Source organism: Phytophthora infestans, genomic scaffold, assembly GCF_000142945.1.
Source record: "Phytophthora infestans T30-4 supercont1.55 genomic scaffold, whole genome shotgun sequence".
Taxonomy (NCBI): domain Eukaryota; phylum Oomycota; class Peronosporomycetes; order Peronosporales; family Peronosporaceae; genus Phytophthora; species Phytophthora infestans.
Genome location: NW_003303704.1, coordinates 534,909 through 540,846, shown reverse-complemented (window position 1 = coordinate 540,846; position 5,938 = coordinate 534,909).

Here is a 5,938-nt window from a genome sequence, read left to right as displayed (position 1 = left end):
ACGTACTCGGGCGCGCTGACTGATTCCATCGGCGGGCTACCGCTGGTCGTGGAGTCTCAACGAGGTTTCAGCCGTCGTCTCTTCGACGTCTTCTTCGACTTCCTCGAGCTTACGCTCGAGTCTGACTCACTGCTACTCGACGATGCATCACCCATCTCTAGGCGCGGGAGCCTAATCGGCTCGACCGCCGAATCGTTCGGCGGGAGTCTCTGCTCTACCACCGTCTCGTTGTGTGGAAGCCCCTGCTCGACCACTGTCTCGTGTTGTGAGAGACGCTGCTCGACCACTGTCTCGTATTGTGGTAGCCCCTGCTCGACCACCATCTCGTGTTGTGGGAGCCCCTGCTCGACCACCGTCTTGTACTGTGGAAGCCTCTGCTCGACCACCATATCGTGTTGTGGGAGCCCCTGCTCGACCACCGTCTTGTACTGTGGGAGCCTCTGCTCGACCACTTCATCATCTACCTCGCGAAAACGCGAGGGCTCCTCGTCCAACAACGTAGCACAAGCCATGCAGAGAGGGCCATCGCTCGCTCTGTGCACTGCCTGTGTCGTTGCTGTTTTGTCCACCACTGTGACGTGGGTCCAGTCTCTTGGCGCCACCAAGAGGTGTGTGAAGACCTCGCTCACGTCGAATCCACGTCGACGCTTGACTGATTGGGCCAGCCAGTCAATCTCTGGCTGATATCGCGCAAGCCAAGGGATGCCCAGGATGCAGTCAAACGCATAGTTCATCTCGATCACCAAGAAGTCGTCCTTGCTACGGAAGCCTTCAAACGTGTACGACAAGGACACGTCACGCTGCGCAACGCGGCGGGCCTTACCATCGGCGAGTTTGACTTGAATCTCGCCCGGACCATTTCGGACGCGAACGCTCTTGGGTAGTACCGACAAACACGACGCGCGAAAGAAGTTGTTGGTCGCTCCTGAGTCAAGGAGCGCGCGCAGTGGTCGCCGGGCACCGGTGACGTGGAGGCTGACGATGATCAGTCTCGAGTCGCCCGGCGTAGTGGTGGTATTGGTGTGTGCTTGGAGCACGGGAGGGTTCGAAGGTTGGGTTGCCACCGGAGGGCCCGGTCCTTCGTTAAAGCCAGTAGGGCGCCCGCCACCTACTGGTCCATGTCGTTTTTTTGAATGAGCGACCGAGGAGTGCTCCGCATCGACGTGAGCGACGACGGGAGCTGGCGCGCGGCACTCTGCCGCGCGGTGACCTTTCTTCCCACAGCGGAAGCAAATGAGGGAACGATTGCTTCGCCCAGCGCTACCGCAGTAGGACCCGCGACGTCGATCGCTCGACGTGTTGATGGCGTCGATCTCCATGGGCTCGGGGGTAGACTCTCAGGCTTCCGCAGGTATGGCTGCGGGGTACGATGCAGCGACCATGTAATCCTCGCAAATCGCGAGTGCAAATGCCTCCTCGAGAGAGAAGGGCTCAGCTTTAATGAGGCAGTAGCAGGGCATACCCTCGCGCATGCCGAACACGAATACGTGGACTTGCGAGGCCATGTCGATTGGCTTGGTCACGATGCATGACGCCAGATGTCGCGTCTTCTGGACGTAATCACGCATGGACATCTTCCCTTACCGAAGAGCAAAGAACTCTGCGCGAATGCGAGATTCATCTTGCGGGGGCTCGCACGCGAGGTGCAAGTAGCTCTGGAGAGTTTCCAGAGTCGGGAAAGCCTCGGGGTCGACAACCAGCTTCCCAAAGGCCCATTCTTTGGCCTTCCCGGTTAACCGGGAGAGGAGAAAGTTCATCTTGGCGGATGACGCCTCGATGCGTCGCGAGGCGATAGCGACGTCGATCTCGCGGAACCACCGGTTTAGCGGGAGCCGGTTTTCACCGGCGCCAGAATACGTAGACGTCTCCATCTTGACGACGTCATTCTGGGATGGACGCGAGGGAGTTGACACCCGCCGATTCGCATCGGCGAGCTCGCCTTCCATGAACTCTTGTGCTGCAAGACGTTGCTGGCCGGGAGTCGCTGAGCTCAGCAGCGATGCGACAACGGCATCTCCGGACACCGCCACGAGGCGGTGAAGCGCTTCCCACTCCACGCGAGTGAGATGGGGGAATGCAGCATGCTCCAGGGTTGCCCCGGAGATCTGGACTTGGCTCATCGTAGACTTGGTCGTTGGAAGGACTACAAAGCGCTACCAGGTGTAACGGGGTAAGCGATACCGTCACTAGCTTAAACTATAGTGTGGAGGAAGCTCGCAATAGTAAAACCAAGTCTTAGGTTTGTGTCAAATTCAACTCTGATTTATTTAGGACCGGAGCGGCTACCCCTGGCCTCATGTGAACCACTCAAACGCATGTCTATACCTGATTGGTCAATAAGTGAGTCTGGATCCTCACTATCAACCAATCAGATGATGACACCTTGGCACACGCTACCCGTGTGCCACTTTACCTACTTATGTAATAACTAAAGAAATATCTACCTACTTATGTAATTGGGGTTGGGCCCACTACATCTTCATCATGAGGAGTGACTACACGAGGGTTATCCTCAGAGTCGGTGCTGTAGTACACATGGCCGCCATCGAGCGAGTATCGATGGAGCCTTGCCCGTAAGAAAATTTCTTGACAGAGTCTTTAAACGCTTCGCTCCCAAGTGCTCGTAGCAGTGCTACGCATATGTCGTCCCGTGCATACGCTCCGCGTATCAAGTCAGTGCGTCACTGTCGTGACATGGGCTTACCCCTAGTCCGGCCTGCGCGAGAGCGCATCGGCCACTACATTAAGCCGCCCCGGCTTGTACTTCACCTCGAAGTTGTACTCGGCAAAGCAGGAAAGCCATCTTGCCATGCTCAGAGATAGATGAGGCGACTGTGTCGCAGTGCGTAGCGACGCATGATCAGTAAATATCACAAAAGGCTTAGAGCCTAGCAGGTGTACCCTGAACTTGACTAGAGCATACCTCATTGCAAGTAGCTCTTTTTCATGAACTGGATAGTTCTTCTCTGCAGCTTTGAGCTGGCGAGACTCAAACGCAATAACGCGTTCACGCCCTTCGGCATCTGCTTGTAGTAAAGCACAATCAATTGCAAAATCGGAGGCGTCACAGACGACGCTAAACGGACTATCCGGGTCCGGTAGCGCAAGCATCGGAGCCTGGAGGAGGCTCTCCTTCACAGCCTCAAAGGCTCCGTCGTGCTCGACGTTCCAGCACCATGGTGCATCCTTCTTAAGGAGATCTGATAGCGACCGAGCCGTCCCGCGTTGCTCGTGCTGTTCTTGTGCAAGTAATTGGCTAGGCCTAGCCACTTACGTAAGTCATTTTGGCCCTTGGGAACCGGCCAACCCCCGATGGTCTTGACTTTGGCAGGATCTGCCCGTAAGCCACGCTTCCCAATGAAGCACCCGAGGAAAGGTATCTCCTCCGCGCCAAAGACGCACTTGTCCAAGTTGGTATACAACTTATTAGTGCGCATGAACTCGAACACCACTCGCAAATGGTCAATGTGGTTATCTACGTCTGACTTTCCGTGCTCAGCACGAATATGGACGAATAGGTCGGCAAAGTGCGTCTGAGCTTACGCCCGATGGGGCCTAAACAACTGCGTCACAAGATGATTGAATGTTGCGGGTGCGTTCGACAGCCCTGGGGCATAACCAGCCACTCCCAGAGCATACCGCTCTGATTACTAACCGCTGTCAGCGGAATGTCGCTCGCTCTCAAGAGCAATTAATAGTAAGCATCGACCAAGTCGAGCGCGCTGTACAACATACAACCTACCATGTTGTTCTGCAGAACATCCTTGCGAGGAGGCGGCGTTTGCGCCGGGATGGTGGCCGCATTTAGCTAGCTGAAAGCATGAACAATGCGCCACTTGCCGTACGGCTTTCTGACAAAGAACGTTGGTGTCGAGTGCGGAGACTTACTCTCACGCACCACCCCAGCCTCGTGCTCCGCACGGAAGAATGCGTCAATGACGTCACACTGCTCTCTTGGCAAAGAGCATTGCCAAGTATGCTGTATTTGGTTCCAGGAACCAGGTCAATTTCATGACACACGCCTTGATCCGGTGGCAGCCCGTCGGTGGGCCTTTCGAACCAACGTCTCCATACTTCTTCACCACAGTGTAGAAAGACGGATAAGGTGTTCAACTCCCCCTCAGTACTCAGCAGGACCACCTCAGCTAGCTCGCCTGCCTTCAAGGCTACGCCCTGCGTCTTCTCCTCTCCTTCCGCGACCGAGCCCGACCGGATGAAGGTGGTGTGGCGACAACTCCACCACCACCACCACCGGGTGGAGCAGCACCATCACTCCTCGAAGAGAAGACAGTATCTCGCAAGACACTCGGCTGAGAGCCAATAGGTCCTTGACCCTCACACAGTGAGACTAGGTGTCACTTCACCGGCATCCCTTGGGCCGCGCCCACAATACCTCGACTCGCGGTCGATCACAGCACTCGAGACACGCAGCGGTAGGTATGCGACCAGATCCGTACCACTCAGTGGATTACGCGCCACTCCGCGTTCGTCCTCACCAGGCCGTTGGTCATTGACCTGACCTGCACCGCTTAGCGGATAGTGTGCTGCACCACGTACGCCTCACGGCAAACAGCAACCTCGTTGCTATCAATTTCGGACATACCAATATCCAGTCCTACGGCCGCCTCAGCCTCGTGCTCGCGCCATAAGCGCTTCTGATTCCTAACCGAGGTGGGTTCATGACTCACCAAAGCAGTGTTTTAGACTTCCAGTTGATCCATGGCTTATGGCGTTCCAGCCATACCATGCCAAGGATGAGGTCATACCTCGCATCCAGGTCTAGGACCAAACAGCGCTACACGCTATCGACATTTTCTCGAACTTTACACTAAGGTTGACAGAGACCTTTGACACAGTTACAAGCGTCCCCGTCGCGAGACGGACAGAGATCGTATCTCTCGTTGGCACTTCCAGTGTCTCTGCATACAGCTGACCCCCTTTCAGGGTGGAGCAACGGGCCTAGTTACCCGAGGCTCCCGAGTCAATCAAGACTCTCCACGGCTTCGCGGAGCCCTTCACGTTCACTGGAGCGACCAGCAAGCCCGGCTTGCGCTCACTCTTCTCGTAAGAGAGCCCAACTCTCTTCGGGGATGAGCCCCGTTGCCCTCTACCTCCTAGAGGCACAACAGAATCCAGTTCTTCCCTAGTAGACGCGGGGCGGCCTACTGGGAGTTGCCGTTTCCCGGCGATGACCCGGAGGGCTGACCCGTCGCAGCCTCGCGCTTCTTGCGCAGAGGGCAATATTCCCTCAAGTGCTGAGTGTTATTGCATACATAGCATCGGTGGATGCCGGCGCGCTGCTCCGCAGTAAGAAGCTTCGCTTCTTCGGCTTCAGCATAGCTGAGGTCCATCGACTCCGGACCGCTCGCGCTACCAGCGCTCCAACCAGGTCGAGCCGACCTGAAGTTGTGCTCGGTATCCAATGCCACACACACCGCCTCTTCGAAATAGTTAGGGTGTACACGGAATACTTCCGTTCGAGCTGCGCTCACACGAAGCCCCTCCATGAACACGGTCACGCGGACCAGTTCCGGAAGAGGGTCCGCCGCAATTCCGGCGATAAGAGCTCTCAAATCTTGGACATAGTCTAATAACCCCTTCTTACCCTGCCGGGTAGTAAGGAACTTTGCCCGGCTACGGTAAGCCTGATTAGGCGGCGCGAACACGCGCGAAAGCTGTTGCGTCAGCTGAGCACAAGTGGGACATGCAGCGTCAACAGACGTACCGCACGTTAGTGCACATTTTCGAGCGCGACCTCCAAACCTGGAGATAGCCAGCGCCACGCGCTGATGCTCAGACTGCAGCAGGACCGATCCCATGGCGTTCTCGACCCCACATGTCCGGAGATGGAGATTCTCTCCCTCCCTCCCCTCGAAGGTTTTCTCGCTCACCATGAGTGGTTTCGGTCTCATAGACTTTCCACGCATCATCGACGCCG